This window comes from Oryx dammah, unplaced genomic scaffold, assembly GCF_014754425.2.
Source record: "Oryx dammah isolate SB20612 unplaced genomic scaffold, SCBI_Odam_1.1 HiC_scaffold_24, whole genome shotgun sequence".
Lineage (NCBI taxonomy): Eukaryota > Metazoa > Chordata > Mammalia > Artiodactyla > Bovidae > Oryx > Oryx dammah.
Genome location: NW_024070208.1, coordinates 66,150,943 through 66,167,812, shown reverse-complemented (window position 1 = coordinate 66,167,812; position 16,870 = coordinate 66,150,943). Strand labels below are relative to the sequence as shown.

General features: G+C 36.2%; 1 protein-coding gene and 1 non-coding gene across 2 annotated transcripts in view; one reads left to right on the top strand and one right to left on the bottom strand.

Annotated features, from left to right (window-relative positions):
• Positions 1–16,870, bottom strand: part of GPC5 (glypican 5) — a 1,587,765-nt gene that overhangs the window by 903,976 nt on the left and 666,919 nt on the right. The window lies entirely within an intron of this gene.
• TRNAS-ACU lies at positions 3,519–3,591 on the top strand. Its single transcript has one exon. It is a non-coding gene; the product is annotated as a tRNA-Ser (tRNA).

Below are 16,870 nucleotides of genomic sequence, written 5' to 3'. Positions count from 1 at the left end.
TGGTCAATTGATTCTTGATAAGGGTGCCAAGACAATTCAACAGGGAAATAATTTTCAACAAATAGTACTGGCACAATTAATACACGTGCAAAAAAATTACATTAGATTCTGACATTGCATCATGTACAAAAAATAACTCAAAGAGGATCAAAAACCTAATGTAATAACTAAAGGTGAAAAACTCTTACAAGAAAATATAAGTAAAAATATTCATGACCTTGGATTAGACAATGGGTTTCTATATAAGCCATAAAATTTAAAGCAACAAAAGACACAGACACATTCTACTTAATCAGAATTAAATTGGTTTTGGTTTGAAATAAACCATAAGACCTTCTAGAACTAACACCCAAAAAAGATGTCCTTTTCATTATAAGGGACTGGAATGCAAAAGTAGAAAGTCAAGAAAAATCTGGAGTAACAGGCAAATTTGGCCTTGCAGTACAGAATGAAGCAGGGCAAAGGCTAATAGAGTTTTGTCAAGAGAACACACTAGTCACAGCAAACACCCTCTTCCAACAACACAAGAGAAGACTCTACACATGGACATCACCAGATGGTCAATACTGAAATCAGATTGACTATATTATTTGCAGCCAAAGATGAAGTTCTTTAAAGTCAGCAAAAACAAGACCTGTAGCTGTCTGTGGCACAGATCATGAACTCCTTATTGCCAAATTCAGACTTAAATTGAAGAAAGTAGGGAAAACCACTAGACCATTCAGGTATGACCTATATCAAATCCCTTATGATTATACAGTGGAAAGTGACAAATAGACTTAAGGGATTAGATCTGATAGAGTGCCTGAAGAACTATAAACAGAAGTTTGTGACATTGTACAGGAGGCAGTGATCAAGACCATCCCTAAGAAAAAGAAATGCTAATAGGCAAAATGGTTGTCTGAGGAGCCCTTACAAATAGCTGTGAATAGAAGAGAGGTGAAAAGAAAAGGAGAAAAGAAAAGATATACCCATCTGAATGCAGAGTTCCAAAGAATAGCAAGAAGAGATAAGAAAGCCTTCCTCAGCGACCAATGCAAAGAAATAGAGGAAAACAAAAGAATGGGAACGTCTAGAGATCTCTTCAAGAAAATTAGAGATACTAAGGGAACGTTTCATGCAAAGATGGGCACAATAAAGGACGGAAATTGTATGGACCTAACAGAAGCAGAAAATGTTAAGAAGAGGTGGCAAGAATACACAGAAGAACTATTAAAAAAAGATCTTCACAACCCAGATAATCATGATGGTGTGATCCCCAAACTAGAGCCAGACATCCTGGAATGCGAAGTCAAGTGGGCCTTAGGGTGCATCACTATGAACAAAGCTAGTGGAGGTGATGGAATTCCAGTTGAGCTATTTCAAATCCTAAAAGATGATGCTTTGAAAGTGCTGCCTCAATATGCCAGCAAATTTGGAAAACTCAGCAGTGGCCATAGGCCTGGAAAAGGTCAGTTTTCATTCCAATCCCCCAAAAGGCAATGCCACAGAATGCTCAAACTACCACACAGCTGCACTCATCTCACATGCTAGTAAAGTAATGCTCAAAATTGTCCAAGCCAGGCTTCAACAGTACATAAACCATGAACTTCAGGTGTTCAAGCTGGATTTAGAAAAGGCAGAGAAGCCAGAAATCAGATTGCCAACATCTGTTGGGGCATTGAAAAAGCAAGAGAGCTCCGAAAAACATTTAATTTTGCTTTAATGACTATGCCAAAGCCTTTGACTCTGGATCACAATGTACTGTGAAAAATTCTGAAAGAGATGGGAATACCAGACCACCTGACCTGCCTCTTGAGAAATCTGTATGCAGGTCAGGAAGCAATAGTTAGAACTGGAAATGGAACAACAAACTGGTTCCAAACCAGGAAAGGAGTACATCAAGGCTGAATATTGTCACCCTGTTTATTTAACTTATATGCAAAGTACATTATTCAAAATGCTGGGCTGGATGAAGTACAAGCTGGTATCAAAATTGCTGGAAGAAATAACAATAACCTCAGATGCAGATGACACCAACCTTATGGCAGAAAGTGAAGAAGAACTAAAGAGCTTCTTGATGAAAGTGAAAGAAGAGAGTAAAAAAGTTGGCTTAAAACTCAACATTAAGAAAATGAAGATCATGGCATCTGGTCCCATCACTCCATGACAAATAGATGGGGAAACAGTGGAAACAGTGACAGACTTTATTTTGGGGGGTTCCAAAGTCACTGCCGATGGTACTGCAGTCATGAAATTAAAAGATGATTGCTCCTTGGAAGAAAAGCTATGACCAATTTAGATGGCATATGAAAAAGCAGAGACATTGCTTTGCCAACGAAAGTCCATCTAGTCAAAGCTATGGTTTTTCAGTAGTCATGTATGGACGTGACAGTTGGACTATAAAGAGAGCTAGGAGATCCAACCAGTCCATTCTGAAGGAGATCAACCCTGGATTTCTCTGGAAGGAATGACGCTAAAGCTTAAACTCTAGTACTTTGGCCACCTCATGCAAAGAGTTGACTCATTGGAAAAGACTTTGATACTGGGAGGGACTGGGGGCAGGAGGAGAAGGGGACGACAGAGGATGAGATGGCTGGATGGCATCACTGACTTGATGGACATGAATCTGAGTGAACTCCAGGAGTTGGTGATGGACAGGGAGGCTTGGCGTGCTGCGATTCATGGGGTCGCAAAGAGTCGGACACGACTGAGCAACTGAACTGAACTGAACTGAAGCACCAAAGAATTGATGCTTTCAGTCTTTGGTGTTGGAGAAGACTCTTGAGAGTCCCTTGGACTGCAAGGAGATCCATCCAGTCCATCCTAAAGGAAATCAGTCCTGAATATTCATTGGAAAGTCTGACACTGAAGCTGAAACGCCATAACTTTGGCTACCTGATGCAAAGAACTAACTCACTTGAAAAGGCCCTAATGCTGAGAAAGAGTGAAGACAGGAGGAGAAGGGGACGACAGAGGATGAGATGATGGATGGCATTACGGACTCAATGGACATGAGTTTGAGGAAACTCCGGGAGTTGGTGATGGACAGGGAGGGCTGGTGTGCTGCAGTCTATGGGGTTGCTAAGAGTTGGACATGACTGAGTGACTGAACTGAACTGAAACAGCAAAAGGAAAAGAAATCTATAGAATGGGAAGTGATTTTTACAAATCATACATCTCATAAAGGCATTGCATTCAGAATATGTAAATAACTTACAACCCAACAATTAAAAATACAAAATGTGTCCAGTTATTTCTCAAAAAAAGATACAAAGATGGGCAAGAAGCACATGAATAGATGCTCAACATTATCGGTCACTAGTGAAATGCAAATCAAAACTACAGTGAGAAACGATTTTACACTCGGCAGGATGACTATGATCAAATGATGGAAAATAACAAGCAAGAGTGAGCATGTGGAAACAACCCCTCAAAGATGACTGTAGCAAGTAGAAAATGGTACAGCCACTTGGGGAAACAGTGTTCCATTTCTTCACCAAATTTAAACCCAGAATTATCAAAAGCCCTAGCAATCTTCCCTGGTGGCTCAAATGGTAAAGCATCTGCCTACTATGCAGGAGACCCAGGTTCAATCCCTGTGTCAGGAAGGTCTCCTGGAGAAGGAAATGGCAACCCACTCTAGTATTCTTGCCTGGAAAATCCTATGGATGGAGGAGCCTGGTAGGCTACAGTCCATGGGGTCACAAAGAGTCGGACATGACTGAGTGACTTCACTTTCCAGCAATTTTATCTCTTAAGCATATATCCAAGAGAACTGTGGCATATGATTACCGAAACCTGTCCACAAATATTTATGGTATGACTAAGAAGGACCCTATAAGGCCTTCCCAGCACAGAAACCCTCATCTTCCCTAGCCTATGCCCTCCACCTGCTTCTTTTTTGTAGAAAAAATTTAACCAAGTAAGTTTAATCAGAGAAGTGAAAAATGCAAAAAGAAAGAAAAACTTTCAAGGAAAACAACAATAATAATAATTTAGCCATAAATTGTATTCTGAGCCATATCTTTTAAACCAATTTGCAGATACTGAAACCCCCATTGGTAGAAAAAGTTGACTACATGTTGACCAGACTGTAGCCATGCATAAGCTGCTCTATCTTGGCTTCAAGGAAAGGGGAACAAACTGACTCTGGAACTGAAGATTAAATGACTTAAAACAATCAAGATGGTGGCGATCAGACCATGTGACTAACTTCAAAATGATAGTCAGAACTAATTGTGCTATTCTATACATAGCCCCACCTACCGCTTGTGCACCCCTGAAACTCCCCTTCAAAAAGCTTTTGCTCCCCCAGTCAACAGTTAAGAGTTGGTTCTTACTCTTGAGTAAAGCAATCTTTCCTTTCCTACCAACATTTGTCTCTCAAATATTGGCTTTCAAGTGGCGAGCAGAAAAACCTGAGTTGCGTAATGATAGTACCATCATACTTAATAGCCAAAAAGTGGAAACAATACAAATGTCCACCAGTTGGCGAATGGATAAACAAAAAGTTGTATGTTTGCTTTTTATCAGCCATAAAAAGAGTGAACTGCCAGCATATTATGACATGAATAATGCCAAACAACAAAGGCTTTATATGATTCTACTTATATGAAATATCCAGAAATAGCAAATAAGGATAGAAAGTAAATTAATCATTGTCAAGAGTTGGGGAGAGGAGCGAAAATTTGTTTGGTGATTATTACACAACTTTTTGAATATACTAATCACTGAATTGTATACTTTTAAAGGGTGAACTTTATGGTATGTGAATTACAACTCTATAAAAACTATTAAAATTGAAAAACAACTTAGGTTTATTCCAATACTGCAGAATTGTTCTACTATCATAAAATCAACTGATGTAATTCATTACAAGAACTATTTGAAAGAAAAATTCTTATTATATCAAAGGATGCAGAAAATCATATGAGTTTTAAGATGCCCAAAAAAGGACTATAACACAATTTTAAAATCTGATTATGGGGAGTCATAGAAACCTACAGAAAATAAGGTAATTAATAAGCATATATTGAAAACTTTTCTTCTGAGATCAGAAATAAGAAAAGACTCCCCAGCCAGTTCAATAAGAGGAATAAAAAGTGCCCAAGTATTGGAAAAAAGAAATACCCTGGTCATATTTGCAAATGGTATTACTGTATATGTAGAAAATTTTAAATATTAGAACTAGTAAGTAAATGTAGCCAACAAGATTATTCAATAGAATATCAACATATGAAAAGCTTTTATTTCCTTATACCATGAATAACCAATTAGAAAATGAAATTTAAAAATATATATATTTTGTTATTGTTTATGATCAACATTTTGTCAGCTTCATTAAATTAATTTGAAAGCTGTTTTTTTTTAATATGTTCTGGAAAATTTCAATAATTTTCAAGTCATTTTATTAATGATAATGATATATATCCACAAGTGAGATAGAAATAGATGTCAATTATAGTAGGCATGATATTTTGGATATTATTTTTTAATTTAGAGAATAGAACTTAATAAACAGTATTCAGGAACCCTAAAGTTATTTGCCTGTTTTCACATCTTTCTTATGATATCTGTGTATAGATAAACATTCACAATCGTCTATATATGCTGCCTGGAGTTGTTACTGCCAGCTCCCATGTTAGATTAAAGCAATGATTGACATATTTTTGCATACTATTTGGGAATTTCACATTTGCTATGCTGGATTTCTTCTGTTCCTGAAACATACAGCTTGGAAATATACACTTTGTTTTCATACAGCTGGATGGTGCAAACATACCAGAATTAAAGAATTACAGTTAGTATCTTACCAGCTTGCATCTTTAAGCAATCCTTATAAATACTATCCTTCTTATTAATACTGTCTTCTGGTCTTATTAAGTATGCTCAGGAATTTAAAACATAGTGCTTCCTCATTTAAACAGACAACTTGCCTCTCAAAAAAATTGAAGTAAAAGTTGGAAATATTTTGAATAGCTGAATATAGTTAAACTTTCTGCAGTACCTTAGTAGAACATATTAAATAACATAGAGATTTGGTTTTCGTGATTTCCTCCCAATAGTGGTTACAAATTTTCTCTTTCTTTGCTATATTTGAATGGCATATTTCATTTCACACATCCTTTACTCACTGCCAGAACCTTAATACAGCTTAAGGAGAAAGCTTACCTATACAGTATTTGTAAATGTCAACTAGCCAACAGATATTTGGAAGCCTATGAATGTTCACCTTTCTAACATTTGCTTAAAGCCATCTGGAATTAATGTTCTCCTCTTTCCGCTCCTCTCACCTCAAAAAAAAAAAAATTATACAGAAGTTGACACAAAATATATTAAATAAAGCTGGTATTTAGTCTTCTTGCATTCAAGCAGGAATTACACATGCATGTAAAGTAAGAAGGAAACATTTTTACAGTATTCTGTGCACTTGCTGTCAAGTTACCCTTTTGATATATTTGCCATTTTCCACTAAAACACATCTTATTTATTTTGGATTAGGAGCAAGGTCTTCCATGTCTACCAGGATTCATTTGCCTGCTAAAGCAGCCCTATCCTTGAAAGAGATTATATCTCATGCCAATCAAACCAAATCTGCTTGTTTTCATTTTATTTTCTCAACTTGATTAGTCAACATTTGTGAAAATGAGAAATTTGAAAGATAATATTAACATTTGCTTAGAGTTGGCCTGCCTTCTCTCTGTAGAGGAGCTCATTTTTCTCTCATGCCTTTGGACCAGGAATTAGGGAAATGGAGCATGAAGAGCTGGCGCCCCTCAATCTGGAAAACTCCAGTCTACTCTGGATGAGCTGCTCTTATGTGGGGCTAGGAAGCCAGTTGATATCCTGGGTGAGTAGCACTTGTGTAGGGAGCTTTGGACTTCTCTGTGCTCCCTTGAGCCCTACTTCCTCTTTTGTTTCTCTCCCCAGACTTGTTGTATCCAAACCTACTGTTGCCCTAATCTGGGTCCATCATCAACCTTGTTTCCTCTTTCCTCTTTTCACTATTCTCATATTCAGTCACATGTCATGCTGATTCCATCATCTAACATTCATGTAAATATTTACAAATCATTTTATAGGATCTGATCAGAGATGGAGTGATTAGCATAGCATAGAATTCAATTAGCATATGGCAGCCGTTGGCCTCTAACATTACAGAGTAGCTTCCTATTTTCAAGTCCATGAATATCCTGTCTCTCCTAGATCTAAAACTACCCAAGTTTACCTAGACAAGTTTCCTCCCTAAGCTTCTGCTTCTCTTTTTCAATTTGTATATGTTCCATAAAAATTTCCCACCAAAAGGAAAAATTTAATCTTCCAGTAAGAGGGTTTTTTAAATTTATCCCCTAGTACTTAAATTTCAAACTCATCAGCCCATATTAAAAAAAATCTCCCTATCAAGCTACCAATGGTTTTTATCACAGAGCTAGAACAAATAATTTCACAATTTGTATGGAAATACAAAAAACCTCGAATAGCCAAAGCAATCTTGAGAAAGAAGAATGGAACTGGAGGAATCAACCTGCCTGACTTCAGGCTCTACTACAAAGCCACAGTCATCAAGACAGTATGGTACTGACACAAAGACAGAAATATAGATAAATGGAACAAAATAGAAAGCCCAGAGATAAATCCACGCACCTATGGACACCTTATCTTTGACAAAGGAGGCAAGAATACAATAGAGAAAAGACAATCTCTTTAACAAGTGGTGCTGGGATAAGTGGTCAACCACTTGTAAAAGAATGAAACTAGAACACTTTCTAACACCATACACAAAAATAAACTCAAAATGGATTAAAGATCTAAACGTAAGACTATAAAACCCCTAGAGGAAAACATAGGCAAGACACTCTCCAAAATAAATCACAGCAGGATCTTCTATGACTCACTTCCCAGAATACTGGAAATAAAAGCAAAAATAAATAAACGGGACCTAATTAAACTTAAAGGCTTCTGCACAACAAAGGAAACTATAAGCAAGGTGAAAAGACAGCCTTCGGAATGGGAGAAAATAATAGCAAATGAAGCAACTGACAAACAACTAATCTCAAAAATATACAAGCAACTCCTGCAACTCAATTCCAGAAAAATAAATGACCCAATCAAAAAATGGACCAAAGAACTAATAGACATTTCTCCAAAGAAGACATACAGATGGCTAACAAACACATGAAAAGATGCTCAATATCACTCATTATCAGAGAAATGCAAATCAAAACCACAGTGAGGTACCATTTCATGACAGTCAGAATGGCTGTGATCCAACAAGTCTACAAGCAATAAATGCTGGAGAGGGTGTGGAGAAAAGGGAACCCACTTACACTGTTGGTGGGAATGCAAACTAGTACAGCCACTACAGAGAACAGTGTGAAGATTCCTTAAAAAACTGGAACTAGAACTGCCTTATGACCCAGCAATCCCACTGCTGGGCATACACACCGAGGAAACCAGAATTGAAAGAGACACATGTACCCCAATGTTCATCGCAGCACTGTTTATAATAGCCAGGACATGGAAGCAACCTAGATGTCCATCAGCAGATGAATGGATAAGAAAGCTGTGGTACATATACACAATGGAGTATTACTCAGCCATTAAAAAGAATACACTGGAATCTGTTCTAATGAGGTGGATGAAACTGGAGCCTAGTAGACAGAGTGAAGTAAGCCAGAAAGAAAAACACCAATACAGTATACTAATGCATATATATGGAATTTAGAAAGATGGTAACAATAACCCTGTATGCGAGACAGCAAAAGAGACATAGATGTACAGAACAGTCTTTTGGATTCTGTGGGAGAGGGAGAGGGTGGAATGATTTGGGAGAATGGCATTGAAACATGTATAATATCATACATGAAACGAACCGCCAGTCCAGGTTCGATGCATGATACTGGATACTTGGGGTTGGTGCACTGGGATGACCCAGACGGATGGTACAGGGAGGGAGGAGGGAGGGCGGTTCAGGATGGGGAACACATGTATACCTGTGGCAGATTCATGTTGATGTATGGCAAAACCAATACAATATTGTAAAGTAATTAACCTCCAATTAAAATAAATAGATTTATATTAAAAAAAGAAAAAATCTTATCTTTTCAACACTTGCATATTCAGTTACCATTATCTGAAACCATCATACAGTTATAGTCCTTCAAATAATTTACACTATCAGGATTATTTGAAGGACTATAACTATATGATGGTAACTAAATTCAGTTACTTTTTAAGATGTTTGCATATTCACACTATCCTGATAGTGTGAATCAAATATATTAATCAAATAGTTATGCCCAAATCATCTTAGAAATAGTCTCTAATCTCCACAAAAGTAAGTTATCACCATTTTTGTGGAGCCCATAAAAAATTGCTTTCAAAGGACTTAAGTGAAATTATTTCCCTGATGGCAGGAGCTGGGTATTGGTGAAGATGTGTCCTTTGTGAGTAAGGAGAAGATAGTGTGAATATGCAAACATCTTAAAAAGTAACTGAATTTACACTAGTACCCTCAAAAGTCAGTTGATACTTTGTACTTTCAACAAATATTTTTCAATGTTTATATATCAGTAGTCAAACTGGTTAACCGGAAACACAAGCCAAATTAAAAAAACAAAACAAAACAAAACTGCTGAATTAATCCAACATACAATTTTGAAAATGTAAATTCAAATTTTTCCTGATAAATGATTTTTAAAAATGTAATCCACCAATAAATGACATTATCAGAAAAGCAGAACTTATTGGGGAATTTTAAGAGCCAAAACATTTGTTTGATTTAAACCTAGGAGATATAGATGGTAGGGGAAAATTTGTTTTTTGTTTAACATCCGCAAATATTAAGGTTAGTCTCTCTTGGTTTGGAATACTCATTTACACACCAATATTCAGCTTTAGGAATTTAGGGGCTCATTAACTTTGCTAAACATGGAATTTAGTGTTTTTTAAAAGCTAATTATTCCTTTACTATTTTTATATCCACTTATACTCTTCTCCTTACTCACAAAGGACACATCTTCACCAATACCCAGCTCCTGCCATCAGGGGAATAATTTGACTTAAGTCCCTTGAAAGCAATTTTTTATGGGCTCCACAAAAATGGTGATAACTTACTTAGTGGTCTCATTTACTTTTGTGGAGATTAGAGACTATTTCTAAGATGATTTGGGCATAACTATTTGATTAATATTTTTTTTTTAATAAGGCACAAGCAAACCACTGACCCACCCACATATCAGAAATTAATTGTTATAATTTAACTGAGCTTTCAGGTGTTCTCAGAGTGTTGTTCTGATATTTAAAAACATCACTTCCCTTCATCTTCAAAATTTTGTGAATCAAATTATTATTTACACAATTGGTTTTATTGAGAATTGTGTTGCTGGTTGTTCTCTTAAGATGTTTTCTGACTATACTGTTTTCAATCTATGATAAACACTTTTACATAATTGAAGCAACCCTTCTCTGGGTATCTTCCCTACTTGACACTTCTGTGTTCATCTTGGATTAATGTACAATACTTATTTTGCCATAATTTCTGCAACACAGTTGTCTCTGGGGTCTCCTTTAAAATCTTCAAGCTTCTCATATTTCAAGTTTCTTTAGAACAGTTAGTTTAACCTTGGCTGCACAGTCCTGAAGTCCAGCCTGTACCTCAGACCAATTACATGAAAAACTCTAGGGGTAGAACCTTGACATCAGTAATTTTTAAAACTCCCAGGTGGTTCCAATGTGCAGTCATGGTTGAAAAACACTATTTAGAGTGAGAAATGACCTCAGGCTCTCCTACAACTTTCCTACTAATAGCCTAACATATCACAAGTGCAAAATGGCATCAGTGAACATGCATAGTTACAAAATAGCACTATTTATTTTGTTCCAACTTTGATGTATTTTTGTTAAGCTTCTATCCGTGCCTATAATTTGAAGTTTGAGGCATCAAGTTCCAATAATCTTTGCTAAATTTACTCCAAAGCTGGAGCATGCTCCTTCAGATTTAAAAATGGCAGCTCTCAATAAAGTTTGGCCATTTAATTATACATCTAAAAAAATAATCACAATTTTGAAAGTCTCACTCTTTAATAATTAATATTTTAATAACTTTCAGGTAAATAAGCTATAGAGGTCATTTATTTAGAGCCATTTATTAATATATAAAATTCTTGAGAATATTACTTCTCATTAGTAATCTACATGAACTCTTTTCCATTAATCTCTTTCTGGTAATCTTTATGGCAACTAAAACTTCTTTATGTAATATCTCCTTTATGTAAGATTTTTAACTATTTATCAGGAAAACTCCTTTCAATGTTTCATTCTAATACAACAAAAGAGAACAATCTGTTTCTATTTTGAGACCACCTTTAAATTTCAACTGCAAGCACTTCAAACTTATTTATTTGAAAATTAATTTTTTTGCTGCAGAGTAAATTTTCAGAACTCTCAGTTTATTTTTCAATATATTTTCCTCAGACCCAAACATGTTAGGAGTAAGAAGACATCTTTCATCCAACAATAATAAGGAAATCTTTCCTCAGAAACTTTGCTCTCATTTTTATCTATTACCATAAAGGAAATCAGTCCTGAATATTCATTGGAAGGACTAATGATGAAGCTGAAACTCCAATACTTTGCCCACCAGATGCAAACAACTGACTCCTTGGAAAAGACCCTGATGCTAGGAAAGATTGAAGGCAGGAGGAGAAGGGAATGACAGAAGATGAGACGGTTGGATGGCATCACTGACTTGATGAACACGAGTTTGAGTAAGCTCAGGGAGTTGGTGATGGACAGGGAAGCCTGGCGTGCTACAGTCCATGGGGTCGCAAAGTCAGACACGACCGTGCAACTGAACTGAACTGAATGGAACTTAGCAAACTTTGAGATTTTAATTAAAAAAAAAAAAAAACCTTTAACATGACAATTTAAGTTAACTATGGAATATAATTTGGGAGCTTCCTAGGTGGACCTAGTGGTAAAGAGCACCCCTGCCAATGCAGGAGACACGAGACTCAGGTTCAATCCCTGGGTCATGAAGACCCCCTAAAGTAGGAAATGGCAACCCAATCCAGTATTCTTGCCTGGAGAATTCTAGGGACAGAGGAACCTGGCAGGCTGTAGTACATGGGGTCACAAAGAGTTGGACATGACTGAGCAAATGAGCATTACATGGAATATAATTTAAGAGAAGGTGATTATTAAAAACTATGTAAACCCAGCTGCTTTGGGGATCACAGTGAATCTCCTGATATTGGACTTGATTTTATGACATTCATTCAAAAATCAAACTAGAATATTTAAAACTTGGTTGCTAGAACCTGAGTTGCAATGCAAATTCGGTGTTTCCTTTTTAAATGAACCTCACTTCTCATGACAATCCATGAAGTGTTAAGGTAGAGTCAGGGCAAAATTATTTTCTCCTATAGTCAGTCTTTCTGGATCTGCTCTTCCCCAAGAGGAACTGATCACCCTCTTGCTATTTCTCCTTCCTGTGAATGTTTAAAGATTTTTTTTTTACCACTTCATGACAAATCACTTTCTTTTGCCTTCCTCTCCATACTTCTAGGGTGGTGATTTGATTTAATTCATAACTGTATTTTTAGCAATTACGGGTTCACACTTGGTGCTCAGTTTGATAAATGAATGATGAGGGAAGTGGGGTAACAGTTTGAGCATTTGCAAAAACTCATCAAATTGAAGCATCACTACAAAAAAAGCTAGTGGAGGTGATGGTATTCCAGATGAACTATTTCAAATTCATGTATGTATGTGACAGTTGGACTATAAAGAAAGCTGAGAGCCAAAGAATTGATGCTTTTGAACTGTGGTGTTGGAGAAGACTCTTGAGAGTCCCTTGGACTGCAAGGAAGTCAAACCAGTTAATCCTAAAGGAAATCAACCCTGAACATTCATTGGAAGGACTGATGCTCAAGCTGAAGCTCCAATACTCTGGCCACCTGATGTGAAGAACTGACTCATTGGAAGAGACCCTGATGCTGGGAAAGATTGAAGGCAACAGGAGAAGAGGATGACAGAGGATGAGATTGCTGGATGGCATCACCGACTCAATGGACATGAGTTTGAGTGAACTCTAGGAGATGGTGAAAGACAGGGAGGCCTGGCGTGCTGCAGTTCATGTGGTCGCAAAGAGTCAGACTCAACGGAACAACATCAAACTGCACGTTTAAGATTTTATTACACATCAATTATATTTCAACTACAAAGAATAAAATAAAATATTTCAATTTTCCTTGCAACACTCTGTCAGAATCAGATCATAAACCAATATAGAATTTGAGGATTATTATTTTACCACAAAAGTGCAACTTGATAATCCATATTATTCACCAGACTCAAAAGTTCATTATAGTATTTTACAAAACAAAACTCATCCACAAATTTGCACCAGTATGGATATTCAAATCATGTGCAAACATGCATGTCAGATTAAAGGAAGATATCTTAAGTGCTAAGATTTTGACTGAAATAAAATTGAAGTTTTCTATAGTAAGCATTTTGTGGAATTAGGTGAATTTGGTTGTTACTATACTAAAAAATGACATAGTAGCTCAGTTGGTAAAGAATCCACCTGCATTGCAGGAGACCCAGGTTAGATTCCTGGGTTGGGAAGATCCCCTGGAGACAGAAATGGCAACCCACTTCAGCAATTTACCTGGAAAATCCCATGGACAGATGAGCCTGGCAGCCTGTTACAACTTAGCGACTAAACCACTATCACCACAAAAAATGACAGCATCTCTTAATAGTCAATAGTGTGTAAATGAAACACTCTGATTTACTTTTACAATTTATTTATAAGAAACAAAATGTAAAAATTGGATATGGAATAAACCAGTGCAGATAAGCAGAGACATCATTTTTCGTCTAGTGCTATATAAATACATCTAACAAGTGAAAATCTACCACTTTAGCAACAGTTATCTAGTTAACAGATATTAACAGATATGGCAAAAAACAAAATACCATAAAGAATGGCAGGGGTATAAACTCCCATCAACAAACAAAAAAATGCAAAAGTGGTCCTTTCTGAATCATCTTAACATTCATCTTTGTACAACATCACTGTGGTTTTGTAGTCACTAAGTCATGTTTGATTCTTTGTGACTTAATGGACTGTAGCCCACCAGGCGACAGTCTCTCAGGCTACTATGTCTCTGGGATTTCCCAGGCAAAAGTACTGAAGTGGCTTGCCATTTCCTTCTCCAGATGATCTTTTCAACCCAGGGACTGAACCCATGTTTCCCATAGAAGCCCATGACATCATTACATTATCTTTTAGAGATAAGAAACTATGGAAAGAAGAAAAAATACTCAACATGAAAAATGAAGCATGGTTTCACAAATATCAAACTTGAAAATGTGCTAAATAGGTTGATACATTCCTGCCATTCTTGGCAAAATAGAATGAATATTAAGAATAGAAAAGATCTTGTGGTCTAGAGTATTATTTTTTTTTGCTGGTTTGGAAGAACTTTTCTCCATAATAAAATATTATGTAACATATCAAGCATGAAAATAAATTAAAAGTAGTAAAAGTGGATGGTGTCCATAGCCTGATTTGTTGGCTTATTCTTGCATTTTAAGTAATGGATCCTCAGGGGCAGCAATGGGAAATGAGGACTTCAGGGGAAAAAAAAAAGTTTTTCACTGACACAGGAAAAATGTCCTATTTCCCAAGAAGGTATGTCTGTCCCTTGGTCAGAGATAGTTTTTATAGCAGAGCATTTTGCATTATATCCTTTAATTAATTATATGCTGCTGCTGCTGCTAAGTAGCTTCAGTCATGTCCGACTCTGTGCAACCCCATAAACAGCAGCCCACCAGGCTCCTCTGTCCGTGGGATTTTCCAGGCAAGAGTACTGGAGTGGGGTGCCATTGCCTTCTCCGCCTTTAATTGTATATGCTTTATCTAACATTTCTAGATTGTATCAAAATCACCATCACTTACAGGATTATTAACTTTTAAAACTTAATTTATATGAATTGATTTATTGCTCTTAAAATATTTTACATTGTGGTTTGAACTTCTCTTTCCTAGGAGGGCAGAAGATGCATATGTAAATGTGCCATACCTTTTAGCATTTATGTACTTTGCAAATGAAGTGTCTAAAACAAATGCTATAACTCAATTTCCGGTTTTGTTGTAAGCCAAATACTAGTTAATAGCTTAGCACACCTGATTTGACTTGGCATTTTCAAAATTGATTTATTGCGCTCTTTGCAAAACCTGTTAGTTCTAATCTTGCAAATGCAATAGGTTCCTCTTGCCATGATCATTATTATGAAGGCTATAGGTAGATTACGTCTTTCCTTAGTTTATATAATTGTGATTTATCATCCATTTCCAAGAAAAATCACATTCCCAAAGCCATGGGTCTGCCATTTTCTATTGATGAAAGCGCTCTGCATTATCTGAAGAGCAGCGTGGTTACAGAGAGGGACCTATACAATTTCACCCTATTCCAAGCCCTGAGAAACTGGTATGTCTTTTATGCTTTGCAGTAGGTCTGAACAATGTCTTAGAATTTAAACACAATTAACTGAGTTTGTGGTTTGTTTCTACTGCTTACAAATAATTGCAATGAATGAGCTAAACATGATTGACTTCCTTTTAAAGATTTTTAAAACATACTGAATAATTAAGTAGGGTTGGTGATAATTTAGACTCTATAGAGACAATGATACAATAGTTTTTCTGCTTTCTTTAATAATTTCTGTTCTCAAATGTAATTCATTTTTAGAACTGACAATGGAAAATTGACATGCATTGTATGTAATTACTCATTGCTTTTTATGAGCTGACGTGCTGTGCCTTCTGTTGATTCACACTAGATCTGTGCAAATCTGCCATCCTAGATAACTCCTTCCTAGCCATCTGAGCAAACTATTTGGATACATATATTTCTTTTTGTGTGTTATCAAGTAACAAAGAGACTTTGGGAATTCTATTAAATACATCTTTTCTCCTCTTGATAAGAAACCAAATTAATTTATAGTCAAAGAGGTTTCGGAAGAATGCTGACATATTTTTTCCTCTGAGTTTTCTTTTAGATTATCAAGTGGCAAAAAGCAAAGCAGTGGAAGAATAAAATTAAGAAAAAAAATCATCATTCCTTATACTGTATATGAGGATAAAGAAATGAAATAATTTTAGAATAAATAAAAATATTATAGCATTTATTTTAAATTTCAAAGATAGAATGAATTAGATTCAACATAAAAGGCATTTACTCCTTTCACAATAACTACATTTGAATTTAAAAGTTCATGTATTCACATTTACATAAAATATATTCATTCTCTCTTCCTTTACTATTACAGGCATCTTTGAGAAAGGCTTTGATTCTTCTAAAGGGCAATATATGAAAAAATTGGGGAATATAATTTAGATCAGAAAAATCACATGAAATTACTTCTTTCTCTCTTTTTTATCTACCTATATCAATATTAAATATCTATATTACAGTAATAAGAATAATAAAATTCAAGATAAATATTAAAAATTCCCATGTATAAAGTGGGCAACTTATATGAACTTTATTTAAGTAAATCTTTATTACTTTATGTGAAAGTGAGTCTTACCACTAAGGGAATGTAATTTATATATATTTCAGTAGTAAACATGGAGAAGACAATGGCACCCGACTCCAGTACTCTTGCCTGGAAAATCCCATGGATGGAGGAGCCTGGTGGGCTGCAGTCCATCGGGTCGCTAAGAGTTGGACAGGACTGAGCGACCTTACTTTCACTTTTCACTTTCATGCATTGGAGAAGGAAATGGCAACCCACTCCAGTGTTCTTGCCTGGAGAATCCCAGGGAAGGGGGAGCCTGGTGGGCTGCCATCTATGGGGTCACACAGAGTCG